The sequence below is a fragment of the Vipera ursinii genome (genome assembly GCF_947247035.1).
Source record: "Vipera ursinii genome assembly, chromosome: 1".
Taxonomy (NCBI): Eukaryota; Metazoa; Chordata; class Lepidosauria; order Squamata; family Viperidae; genus Vipera; species Vipera ursinii.
Genome location: NC_139512.1, coordinates 79048488 through 79062772, shown reverse-complemented (window position 1 = coordinate 79062772; position 14285 = coordinate 79048488).

The following is a 14285-nucleotide window of genomic DNA, read 5'->3' as shown; positions in this document are numbered from 1 at the left end:
AAATATGCACGTTTTATTCATGATTTCTATTATTTCTATTAGTTTTTAGTGCATTAGCTTGGACTATGTTATGTCCCACCCAGAATCTATTAGGATTAAGGTGTGCTTTAAATATTATGAAATAAAATAAAAAAATAAATACCATATGCTTGAATTTAGATTAGCTATTTAAGTATGCATGGCAATGTAAGGGACCAGTTTAGGTAACTGTGGATAGAATAAAATAACTACAGTAGTCTTTTAAATGAATAGTATATCTAGAACTGAAAATATGGTATAATTAGATAATATATCTTCATTGGCCAATTATACATTACCTCATGTATTGCTAGACTGGGTGCTGAGTAGATTCCCAGGAAAGTCACAGCTTTTATCTAGAGTTCATACATATGTTAAAAGGCAATTCTAGCAAATTCCATTAAAACAGAGGATAAGGAATAATAAAATTTCAATATATTAGGTTCTTGTATTTCACACATTATCATTTGTATTCTTTTCCTCTTTGTTACCCTGCACAGTCTTCTGAACAAACTATTTTGATGGAGTCACTGTGGGGATCTGTAAGAAAGACAATGAGCATAATCGGAGAAACCTGAAACAGCAATTGTATCTTTTGTAATTGCCACAATCAGGTAGAAGATAAATCTCACTTCTTCTCCCTCTTTAAACCAAATCATAGAGGAGTTTTCTAAGGCTGGGAAATATTGACTTCCCCATCTGTCCCCTGCTGACTTCCTCTGAGGGAGTCTAATCTAGAATTACAGTATAGGGTAAATATATGCTTTTAGAGGGCACAGTCGAAAAGATCAGCTGGGTTTACAAGTATGCACAGGGAAGTATTAATAAAATCCTATGAATTCTGACCCTTTTGTGGGATTTAGAGAAAGTGGAATCTGTGTAAGTGCTTTTACACTCCTGTTTGTATATTGTGGTGCCAAATATGTGACCCTGGGAAATGTTGATGTAGTGGTGTCCCCAGTTACAGTACTGCTTCAGAAGTAGGCATTACACCAGGGGTCCCCAACTCCTGGGCCATGGACCAGTACCAGGCCGCAGCACGCCAGCAACCAATCAGCACAAACAAGCAAAGCCCCATCCATGGGATGCAGGCAACACACAAAACCATGCACCCTCCAGTCTGTGGAAAAACCTTTATCCACGGAATCGGTCCCTGGTGCCCAACAGGTTGAGGACCTCTGCATTACACCACCATACAAACATCAAGGATGAAAGAATGCTACTCCTATAAAATATATTTTATATTTTATTTTATACAGAAAGAGCTGTGGAGGCGCAGTGGTTAGAAAACAGTATTGCAGGCTAACTGAGCTCACTGCCAAGAGTTCAATCCTCAAGGTTGCCTCAGACTTCCATCCCTCCGAGGTTGGTAAAATGAGGAGCCAGATTGGTGGGAGAAATATGCTGACTTGGTAAATCGCTTAGAAAGTACTATAAAACACTATGAAGCAATATATAAGTCTAAGTGGTATTGCTATTGCTATTGTTCCATCTAGTTTACAAGTGCACTCAGTTAAGCTATACAGACTCTGTATCTTTCATTCCTGACAATATATTTGTCTACTTCAAAAGACTGTGATTTTATATATGGATCAATGCCTTTTGGTACCAAATGTAACAACTCTTCTAATATTCTGATTCATAACATTTCTCAATTTGGTCCAATGCCTTTGGGTTCCTCTTCCCTTTCACAAATCCAAATCTCCCTCATTTCTAATATAAAAAAAAACAGATCACAAGCTGGATCATCCATTACCATAATCCTTTAATTAAAATTTTAAAATGCAGTACAAAATCTCCTGTGAATATAGTGATGATGATGACCCAGTTCATTAATCAAAGAAAGTAAACCTTCCAGTCATAATAAGTTTTGCCTTCTATTGTCTTCGTTCACACATTTTGTTGGAAAGTATGACAGCTCCTTTCTCTTTTCAGGGTGAGGCTTCTTGTAGCCAGAGTAGCAATATTAACCAAGTCATTTTGGAACCAGCCTTCAGATATCAAAGTAGTGCGAGTTTCATGGTAACAGATTTCTCTGATAAGTAATGCAGATACCATTTTACTTCAAAAGAGGTTACAGCAACAGGCACTTGAATCCCCCAGAGGGCAAAAGTAATTCTGGTTGCATTACCAAGACAGATAATATAGTGAAATCAGTTCACACAGGAAAGAATGGGTCCCCAAAGGGTTGGCTAAACCAATTTTCAATCCAGTCCAATCTCTATGTTTCCCTAGTGTATTCTATTTTTTCCCGAAACAAAATAGTGTATGGCAAGCTCTTTGCTTCTTGACTGAATGGGCATCACTTGTCCTACCTCAACATCTTGTTCTTATGTCTTTGTGACCTGCAGACTTTGCAATTCAAGACCTTCTGGTTAACCAGCACTAAATTAAGTACAGCACTGTCTTCTGTATTTTCAGCTTGATAGCTGGAACACTGTGAAGATTACAACCCTGTTTTTTTTTCTCCAAAACTTACTTGCAGTTTATCCCTATGCAGGGCTTTTTTTCTCATAGAATGCTCAGAACGGTATTCCGGCACCTTTTTCTGATGGATTTTTTCAACTTTTGCACAAGCTGTGCTACTCCCTCTATTGGCTTTCAAAAGCCAATAGAAATTGCTGCTGAGCGGGCCAAAAGACCCGGCCAACAAACATTGCACATGCAAGTTGTTGTGTTCACGGCAGGTTCCCGGTAAGAAGGAGGACAGCAGGCTTCAACTCAAACAGCTGTTTATTTGCCTCACAGGAACGAACAAGCAAGTGACACTTCCCCCCTTATATAGGGACGCCAGCGGGTCTCTAGCCAATCCCCGTCCTAGGATACTTCCTGCCATTTCAGGTCCTTCCAATCTGCGCAGACCATGTGCGCAGCTGTCAAACTCAGCTGTCAACTGTAGCCGCATGTGGAGCTGTCATCGGAAACTGCGTGTGAGGCTGTCAGCTGTCAAAAGGGAGCTGTCACGCGTTTCTTATATAGAACAGTGTTAACATACACTACATCCCTTCCCCCCCAACAAGTAACAGTAACAGTTAACTATTTACATTGTTTGTGTTCAGACGGTCATTTGGCCTGTGATGAAGTCAGTTGCCGCTTCGTCAGAACTCTGGGTGCGCTGGGCGAATCGGAGCCACCAGTAGAGCTCCGATCAGGCAGGCACGAAATGCTTGTTTAGCTTGTCCATCAGCTCTGCATATGGAACGGCACTAACTGGGTCCGGATTGCAGAGGCCAGCCGCGACATCGTATACGGCCGTGCCGCTGAGGCAAAGTAGAGCCGCAACTTTCATGCGGTCATCAGTTATTCTGTTGAACAAGAGGTAGCCTTCTACTTGACCCAGTTGTGACTCCCATCGCTCTGGGTATTTCAGGTCGAACTCCTTGATTTGTCCAACCGCTGCCATGCTGTCTCGGTACTTACTGCTTCACGGTTAGTTCGGGGATTAGTTCCCCTTAGTGACTCTGCTTAGTGACTAGTCAGCTCGTGACTTCGCTCGTTTCCCGTGAAGCAGTACCACCTTCATCGCCAGTTGTTTTGTTTGTGGTGGGTTCCCGGTAAGAAGGAGGACAGCAGGCTTCAACGTTACCTGGGAAGAGTTTGACTCTGTGACCCCTGATGAAGTGGACAGGATTATGGGGAGGCTGAGCTCCTCCACATGTTTGTTGGACCCGTGCCCTTCCTGGCTGGTTTATGCAGCTAGGGAGAGGACACGAGGCTGGCTCCAGGCGGTTATATCTGCTTCCTTGAGTGAGGGCTATTTCCCCACCGTCTTGAAGGAGGCGGTGGTGAGACCTCTCCTCAAGAAGCCTGCCTTGGACCCAGCTGTTTTGAACAACTTTCGTCCAGTCTCCAACCTTCGCTTTCTTGCGAAGGTTGTTGAGAGTGTGGTGGCGCATCAGCTCCCTCTGGTCCTGGATGAAGCGGATTATCTGGACCCCTACCAATCGGGTTTCAGGCCCGGGTACAGCACGGAGACGGCATTGGTCGCTCTGGTGAATGATCTCTGGAGGGCTCGGGACAGGGGATATTCCTCTGTCCTAGTCCTATTAGACCTCTCGGCGGCTTTCGATACCATCGACCATGGTATCTTGCTGCGGTGTCTCAGGGGATTGGGAGTGGGAGGCACAGTTCTTCAGTGGTTCTCCTCCTATCTCCTGGGACGCTCGCAGTCGGTGTTGGCAGGGGGGCAGAGATCGGCCCCTAGGTCTCTCGTTTGTGGAGTTCCTCAGGGGTCGGTTCTCTCGCCTCTCCTGTTCAACATCTATATGAAACCGCTGGGTGAGATCATTCGTGGTTTTGGAGTTGGGTATCATCAATATGCCGATGATACCCAACTTTTCTTTTCAACCCAAAACCACCCCAGTGATGCCCTCGCTGTGATGTCCCGTTGCCTGGAGGTGGTTCGGGTCTGGATGGGGAGGAACAGACTTCAACTCAACCCTGACAAGACTGAGTGGCTGTGCATTCCGGAATCCCGGGACATTCAAAATGTTCCATCTCTTTCTATGGGGGGTGAGCTCTTACCCCCCTTGGATAGGGCTCGCAACTTGGGAGTCCTCCTAGATTCACGGCTTACCCTGGAAGATCATATAGTGGCCGTGACTAGGGGGGCTTTCGCCCAGGTTCGCCTGGTGCGCCAGTTGCGGCCCTATCTGGACCGGGATGCCCTGTGCACGGTCACTCATGCGCTCGTGACCTCTCGCCTTGACTACTGTAATGCTCTCTACATGGGGCTTCCCTTGAAGACCACTCGGAGGCTCCAACTGGTACAGAATGCGGCCGCGAGAGTTGTCTTGGGAGTTTCCCGGTACTCCCATGTTACACCTTTGCTCCGCGAGCTGCATTGGTTACCAGTTGTCTTCCGGGTGAGGTTCAAGGTCTTGGTTATGATCTTTAAGTCCTTACATGGCATGGGTCCAGGTTATCTCGGGGACCACCTGCTGCCGGCGTCAACTCCCCTCTGCCCTGTGCGTTCCCACAGAGAGGGCCTCCTCAGGGTGCCTCCAGTCAGGGAATGCCGACTGGCGGCCCCCAGGGGGAGAGCCTTCTCTGTGGGCGCTCCGGCATTATGGAACCAACTGCCGGTGGAGCTCCGGATGGCATCAGACCTCCGAACTTTCCGTCGTGGCCTGAAGACCCATTTATTTGAATTAGCTGGTCTGGCCTGACGGGAGATTTGGGTTTTAAATTGTTGTTTTAGAATTGTATTATTGTTTTTAACTGGGCATTGATTTAATCTTTTTTAACTTTTGTATTGTATTGTATTGCTATTTATATATGCCCTGTGAACCGCCCTGAGTCCCTAGGGAGAAGGGCGGTATACAAATTAAATAAAAACTAAAAAAACTAAAACTCAAACAGCTGTTTATTTGCCTCACAGGAACGAACAAGCAAGTGACACTTCCCCCCTTATATAGGGACGCCAGTGGGTCTCTAGCCAATCCCCGTCCTAGGATACTTCCCGCCATTTCGGGTCCTTCCAATCCGCGCGGACCATGTGCGCAGCTGTCAAACTCAGCTGTCAACTGTAGCCACGTGTGGAGCTGTCATCGGAAACTGTGTGTGCGGCTGTCAGCTGTCAAAAGGGAGCTGTCACGCATTTCTTATATAGAACAGTGTTAACATACACTACACAAGTTGTCTGCAACAAAGGCGAGTTGGCAGGAATTTTGCACCCCTCCCTGCTGTCCAAATACACCATCTCCTAGTTGTAAGTAAGAGTGGGCAGTGGGGAGCAGCACTTAATTCTGCCCTGCCGAAAGTTCTTCTCTCTGCTGCTGAATGAACTGGCATGAATAACAGTAGGTTTCCTTTCACTTTTTAAAAAATAAAGTATTTTCAAAAGGAAAGCCAATCCATAAGACAAGAGCATTTATAATTGCAGTTTGGTTGCCTTTGGGGGGCAGGATGGCACTTGCGCCTAATGCAGGGTTATCTTAAAACATATGCTTCAGTGTTGTGCTGCTTTTCCTCAGAAGTCCTAGCCTCTCCAAAGTGATGGATAACGTCTCAAATGGCTTCTAATGCCAAGTGTGCAGCTGGTTGATAAGCCTAGCCTTTCCTTCTTTCCTGTCAGGAAGACTACGGTTTGTAACATACATATCCATGTCTAACTTTGCTTTCTCTTTAAGGCAGTGAAGATAAAACAAAATGCAGGTATGCAGAAGGAGTGCAGCACTAATTTTTTTTCTGACAATTGCTTATCCAAAATGCCCCCCCATCAAAGAAGAGAAAAGAGCATAAAAAATATAGTGATAAGGCAGGGCACGCTGAAATCCAGAAAAAACTGGTTGGTTAAAAAAGCAGAAAGAGCAGTAACTATCTTGAAAGCTGGCTTTGAGAAAGGAGCAACAATCAGTATAGATGATATGAAGTGAAGTTTCCATTTCTTGCAAAGACTAAAAGTTTTATCTTTTACACGAATGGGCACGTTTCTGTCTTGCCTGGATCAACCTAAAAACTTTTATCAATCTCAGATCTCAATCTAGAACTTGAAGAGTTTCTTTGTGATAGAGAAGATTCTGTTAGCATAGACTTACAATAGTCGAATCCCGAGTGAGCGCCTGTTACTCGTCCCAGCTTCTGCCAACCTAGCAGTTCGAAAGCACGTAAAAATGCAAGTACAAAAATAGGGACCACTACGGTGGGAAGGTAACAGCGTTCCGTGCGCCTTTGGCGTCTAGTCATGCCGGCCACATGACCACGGAGACGTCCTCAGACAAGCGCTGGCTCTTCGGCTTTGAAACGGAGATGAGCACCGGCCCCTAGAGTCGGAAACGACTAGCACGCGTGTGCGGGGGAACCTTTACCTTTACCTTACAATAATATTAGAGCTAGTACTCTAAATGTGCTTCTTATCTGGACTACTTCACAAGATATCAGTGATGCAAGACTGAAAGGCCATCTCTGTCCCTTCACTTTTATATTCCAAGAAACTAGGGAGGCTCCTTCTGAGATGTTTGCCATTGTCCCGATTCTTTCTGTAGAGTCAGTACTTATCTGATTATCATCTAGTCTACAGCTCTTCTTTTTGTCTCCCAAGTTCATTCTCCTATACCACTACAGAGGTAGATTCAGAGTGAAATATTGTGAGGAACTGTAGCAGGGAAGATGGCTGCCAAAACAATCCTCGTCCCCATGACCTGCTCTGAAGATCCTCTCAAAATGAGTCATTTAGGCTTCAAAGTGCCAACATTCGCAAGGAGAGTCCCACAAGACAAGATAGCATCCCACAAGATGAGACAGCATTCACAACAGTGCAATCAAAGCTCCATTATTTTTGTACATGTGTTGAAAGACTGCTAAGAAGAGAGGCACCACAGTGACAATTAGCTTGTGGTTAAGCAGAGAATAAGCAGATGGATAAGGAAATGAGGAAGGCAGCTGTAGGGTGGGCAGATAAGCAAGAAACAATGGATTGGTGATGAAGTGAAGGCAGCAGAAGATGACAGTGAGTTATGTCCCAGTTAAAATCCTTTACATACTCTCCTTTGCCTTCAGCAACCATTACCTCTTAACACCAGATCAAATTCTTAAGTGAAATGCTCCAGTACTTTGCTCAAAAATAGAATATTAGGAACCAAATGGGAATTGTTCTTGGCCCTAAAGACAACAAAAACACAAAGCATCCATTAAATTTACATGTATTGTGTCTTTTATCAGAACTCCCAACATAAATATCTAAGCATATCCAAGATATTAAAAAATAGAACATCAGGCTCTATGCCTCAAATTTGATAAAAGTTACGCAGACACTTGACATGAAACAGTGAATAAAAAAAATTCTATGTCCTGGGATAAAGCCAGTTTAAGTGATTGATTGTTCTCTGCTAATTGCTTAGAAATAACCATATAAATACTCCAACATAAAAAGGAAGGAAGGAAGGAAGGAAGGAAGGAAGGAAGGAAGGAAGGAAGGAAGGAAGGAAGGAAGGAAGGAAGGAAGGAATCATTATTACCTCTGAAAAATGACAGTCACATTTTGTTGCAATGAAACATTTACCACTATTTTCACTCAGCTGGTTCACTCAACCATTTTTAAGCAGGGCAGGACAAGGCTCTGGAACAAACGTTATCAATTTAACTTCACTACGTCCCACTTGTACCCATAGGCTGGATCAGTTGGAAAGTCCAGTTATCCCTGGATAAGCAAAGGTCACTCAACCTGTAACAGCTGTGATAACAAAGACATCTTCCTCATAATTAAGGATGAAAATTCCAAAATGTATTTCAGTCAGAGAACATTGGTGAGAGCTGCCAAAATGGATTCCCACATGTGTTAGGCGAGCCTGAAAAAAAGAACTAGTTCTGACAGTTGCATATTGAGCAGGATAGTTAGAGAAGAAAAACAAAGATTTGAGGTTGAATAAATAAAAATCCTGCAATGGAGAAATTTATGTAACCAAGAAAATTCTCAAGAAAATTTGGCAGTTTTTTTTTACTAAGTCTCTCTGTGAATTTACATTTACAACACAAATCAAAGAGAATTGCTTATGAAAGTTCTATATGTGAAGAAAATTCATGAACAGAACCAAATGTTTAAACAAATATTTTAAAAAGAAAACCCACAGAAAACCTGATGGACTGAAATATAAAGCTAGACAATAAAAAGAAGTAGACACATATTCCTAACCACTACCATCATTTGGTTATTATTATTTATTTATTAAACAATATTACATGGCTACCCAACTGACACCAGTGACCCCAGGCAGCTTACAACATTAAAATTTACAACATAAAAGCCTATAACCTCCCTCAACCCCTCCATGGCAGCAGCAACAACACAATCAAATCAACTACTTGATCAGCTCCAACTCCAATCATAGTTCCCAGGTCTGCTGACAAAAAACACATCTTCAGGGCCTTTTGGAAAAGCAACAAGGTGGGGGCCAATCATACCTTGTGAATAATAATGTTCCACAGAGAAGAGCTCACCAGGCTCTTTTTCATGGTCTCCTCAGATTACAATCACTAATAGATGAGACCCAAGATGTACTCTGCTTTCCCTTTCCATGCTTTTCTACTGAAATGGGAAAAAAATTGTTTTTATCACATTTATATAGCTGTCCATTTCACATATGTAATACCTGGTAGTGTACAACAAAATACATCTTAGAATAACCATAAAAGCACAATAAACATGCATATAAGACAACAGGAACAAAACTCATACATAATAGAATCATTTCATTAGATTTATATCCCACCTTTATTCAGTGCAACTCAGTAGTGTAAATGTATGGTCCTACCTTTATTTATCAACAACCTAAGATATGCAGATGATACCACTCTAATGGCAGAAAGTGAAGAGGAACTAAAGAGCCTCTTGTTGCGAATAAAGAAGGAGAGTGCAAAAGTTGGGTTGAAACTAAACATTATGAAAACCAAGATCATGGCATCCGGCCCTCTCAATTCCTGGCAAATAGATGGGGAAGAAATGGAGGTAGTGACAGATTTTATTTTCCTGGGCTCCAAGATCACAGATGGAGACTGCAGCCAAGAAATTAAAAGACACTTGCTCCTGGGGAGGAAAGCCATGGCAAATCTAGACAGCACACTAAAAAGCAGAGACATCACCCTGTCAACAAAAGTGCGTATAGTCAAGGCTATGGTCTTCCCAGTTGCAATGTATGGCTGTGAAAGTTGGACCATAAGAAAGGCTGAGCACCAAAGAATTGAGACCTTTGAACTATGGTGCTGGAGAAGACGCCTGTGAGTCCCTTGGACTGCAAGGTAATCAAACTGCTCAGTCCTAGAGGAGATCAACCCTGACTGCTCTTTAGAAGGCCAGATCCTGAAGTTGAAACTCAAACACTTTGGCCACCTAATGGGAAGGAAGGACTCACTGGAGAAGAGCCTAATGCTGGGAAAGGTTGAGGGCAAGAGCTTGAGGGACGACAGAGAATGAGGTGGCTGGATGGAGTCACTGAAGCAGTAGGCATGAGCCTAAATGGACTCCAGAAGATGGTAGAGGACAGGAAGGCCTGGAAGAACGTTGTCCATGGGGTCATGATGTGTCAGACACGACTTCGCAAATAACAACAACCTTTATTTATTTTTCCCCCATTAACAACAATCCTGTGAGGTGGATTTAGCTGAGAAACAATGACTGGGCCAAAGTCACCCAGCTACCTTTCATGCCTACAGCAGGACTAGAGGTCAGTACCTTGGTTTCTAGCCAGGTGCCTCAAACCACCACAAAAGTTACCTTTTCTTTTTCCCTTGCAACACAAATATCATCTTACGGTAGTTGTATTTTTTTTAAATAGAGAATATATATGTAGGAGTACTGAAATATAAGCAATTAAGAGCAACTGTAAGATAAACCAGCAGAAGCAGTTAGGCCATCAGAGTTACAGAGACACTGATTGGCTTGAGGAAGTAATCAGACAGATTTTGTCAGGCGTGAACAAACAAATCTACATGTAAAGAGTACAATTAGCTACTTCATCACTAGATGTCTATGAAGATTCTCAGTCATCCAGGTCATAGATAGCCCAAAGTTGGTTTATCACAAGGTAACTGGTTTTCCTTGTTTTTCTTTGAAGATGTTTTGCTTGTCAACCAAGAAGCTTCTTCAGCTCTGACTGAATGGTAGGGAATGGAAAGATTTGTACTCCTTGCAGGCAATTGGTCATTTACATTCTTTTAGAGCAGAGGTGTCACACTGCTTGCCCATGGGCTGGATGCGTCACGTGGAAGCCATACTCACCCCTGCTCTGGCAAGGCACCAGAAAGTCACAATATGTTGAGACACTTCACATGATGCAGCGAATTTGACACCCCTGTTTTAGAGAGTCATTGAGGCCAACACTTCAGCCAACAAAACATACATGCACACTTCAAACCCACAAATACACTAAGGCACTTCATAAATCCATGGCACAGCATAGGAGAACATACTCATCAGGACAAGATTCAACAGTCCATTTGCATTTAAAACACAAAGGCCACTCTTTTGAAGACAGCAAAGTCCACATTTTGGACAGAGAAGACTGCTCGTTTGAAAGAGGGGTCAAAGAGGCCATCTGTGTCAAAATCGAATAGCCCTCTCTCAACAGAGGAGGAGGGATACAATATAATCTATCTCCAGTCTACAACACAATCTTTCAGCAGTTCCAAGAAGGTTCCACACCCATTTGCACTACTCAGGTGACCCTGACAACACAGATAAACCTCCAGGTGGCCTCAATGACTCTCTAAAAGAATGCAAATGACCAGCTGTCTACAAGGAGTATAAATCCTTCCATTACCCACCAGTCAATCAGAGCTGAAGAAGCTTCTTGGATGAGAAGTGAAATGTCTTCAAAGAAAAACAAGAAAGTCCAGTTGCCTCATGAAAAAGCACCTTTGGGACTACTTTATCACGCTTGCCTATTTCACAGGAATCTTCCCAGACTGGCAGTCTGCACCTGGGCCAGATTAGATAAAGTTCAACAGCATTCAATGGGATCAAAGCTTACCCTCTTGTGCCTACTTAAAGATTCCAGACTAATTCCCCACTTGACTTTTCCCCCTGGCTCTCTCCAACAGATTTATGATATCAGTGTTTCCGGGATGTTCCTATAAACCATATCTGTTTAAAAATCATTTTAGAATAATTATTGTCGTTATTGATGTATACTAGTCCTTGACTATTTCTCCAGAGAAGGACGAAAAAATTTCCTAGAACCAAAAAATGTTCTTCCTCAAATTCAAGAAAAATAAATAAATATATAATATGGAACTCTACCATTGGACCTTGTATAGTATTGTTAGTCTTATCATTGAAAAACAAACAATTCCCATGTCCCTTTCTCTTATTGGTCATCTTAATCTTCACAGAAGTTTGTTCTCTTTAATAATCTCTGGGTCTGCACACTTTTTTCTATCTCTAATTAACTAAAAATTGCCTTCATAACCAACTACCTAATCACACATCACAATGCACTTCTGAGCCGATGTGAAACTGACTACCTAGATTTAATTATATGGTAAAAAATGTCTCCTGCTGTACAATCTATTGAATTCAGCTTCATAAGGCATGCCCCTAGATTAAATGACACAATCAAAGTCATAGAACAAGGGCTTGGGTTTATAAATGCTAAGCTAGAATTGTATATTTTATAAGCTTCTTAATGGAGACCTCATCGTCCTCTGCTAGTTGTCATGTGAGGAACATCTGAAAATAGTATTTTCACCTTTGCTTTATTTTTTAGTTTAAAGGAGGGTGGGGAGAAGAGGGAGTGTGTGCATGTGTGACCTATCATTATCACACTCCATTCCTAAAGGAGTACCAAAGGCAATAATTGAAGCAAAGTACTAATGAGTGAATAGGAGGAAACAAAGACATAATGCTTTCACTGGCTTGCTAAACAAAATGTGAGGAATTGCTAATATATTTCAGACCTGCTGCCATGGAGAAAACCTTCAGTCACATTGCCAAAATCCATGTTTGAACAGAAAAGACTTGCTCAATCATTCTTATGTATTTGTTCATTTAATATCAACAAAGCTTCATTAAGGAAACAATGAATCATTGGCATTTGCTTCATCAAATGTTCTGTAAGAACATTCCCATTGCTTTTTAGAATGGAATTGTTATATGTTAAATCATACAACAAGGGCCAAAGCAGAATCAAGAATATGATGTCTACCCGATCTAACTTTCATCTGTATCCTAAATGCCATAGAAGACACATCAACCCAAAACAAACTAAAAAATAGAACAGTACTATTTTTAAAAAAATGCACATGAGGTCTTTTTGAACATTGGATCTTTTGCTCTTCTACTTGCCTTATATCTCTTTGTTCAATTTTGTTCTCCAAACTACCCTGTATGGGTTGTTTTTGCTTTAAAAAACATAACTGCTAGATTAAATGTGGGACAAAATAAGGTATATGTATTTCCCGTTTTTTTTATCAGAACATGCATTGCTTTTCTTATTTTGATTAGTTAAGGTAATTGCAAAATCTTTATGTACTTGTCACATTTACAAATAATCCTAAAATGGCATTTGTTTGTTGAACAATTCTGGCTTACACATAACACAAAGCCAAAACTTTAATAATAATAATAATAATAATAATAATAATAATAATAATAATAATAATAATAATAATAATAATAATAATAATGAGGAGGAGGAGGAGGAGGAGGAGGAGGAGGAGGAGGAGGAAGGGACCTTGGAGGTCATCTAGTCCAACCCCCTGCTCAGGCAGGAAACCCTATACCATTTCGGACAAATGGCTGTCCAGTCTCTTCTTAAAAACTTCCAGTGTTGGATGGAGCATTCACCACTTCTGGAGGCAGGTTGTTCCACCGGTTAGTTGTTCTAACTGTCAGGAAGTTTCTCCTTAGTTCTAGGTTGCTTCTCTCCTTGACTAGTTTCCATCCATTGCTTCTTGTCCTGCTCTCAGGTGCTCTGGAGAATAGCTTGGCTCCCTCTTCTTTGTGGCAGCCCCTGAGATATTGGAACACTGCTATCATGATATTGTGCATGATATTAAGCCAAAAACATCTGGCTTACAAAACAGTCTACGGTATTATGCTCAACCTGATTTGACTCTCCAGTAAATGAATTTAAGATTCTAGCCTAAACTCCAATCCACATGGTAAATTTAGAAATGCACATCAGCGTTCAGTTCAGTTTGTATCAATATAGGCAAAAAATCAAATTAATTAAGCATTTCATCCTCTCTATCAAACATGTCAAATCAAGAGAGGCTCATGAGTATACATGCACTGCTCTAGACAAATAGTAATGAAACAGTCTTGTCACTGCATCTGTATTCTATGTTGTTTTATGTACTTGAAAGTAAAAACTATTTAACATAAGTTACAATTGCCTGGATGGCATCAACTATAAATACATTAGGAGTAAGCATAACATATTGTGCTGCAGTGATAACATTGCATGTTGCTATATACTTTGGGGCTACTTTTCCCATGACAGCCTGAATCTGTTTTAGCATGGTAATTTTAATATACAGCATTTGTCTCAAAAACACCATGCAAACGTTTTTCCTCATTAGTCTTTTCAGTTCTAGTGATACACTCTTGCTAATTCCCAGCACCTACTGTTCAACCCAGCCAATCCAGTAATCATTTCCAGTGGCCACAGATTAATGATATTCAGTACATGAAAAGGAATCAGAGATAACCAAAAGATGGAACATTAAACAAGAATTGCCATAAGACTAGTTGAGAAAACCACGTGTTGCAAAGAAATGTATATCCTTCCAGTATACTTTATAATAAGGGTTTTATTTTCTCCAAAACTATT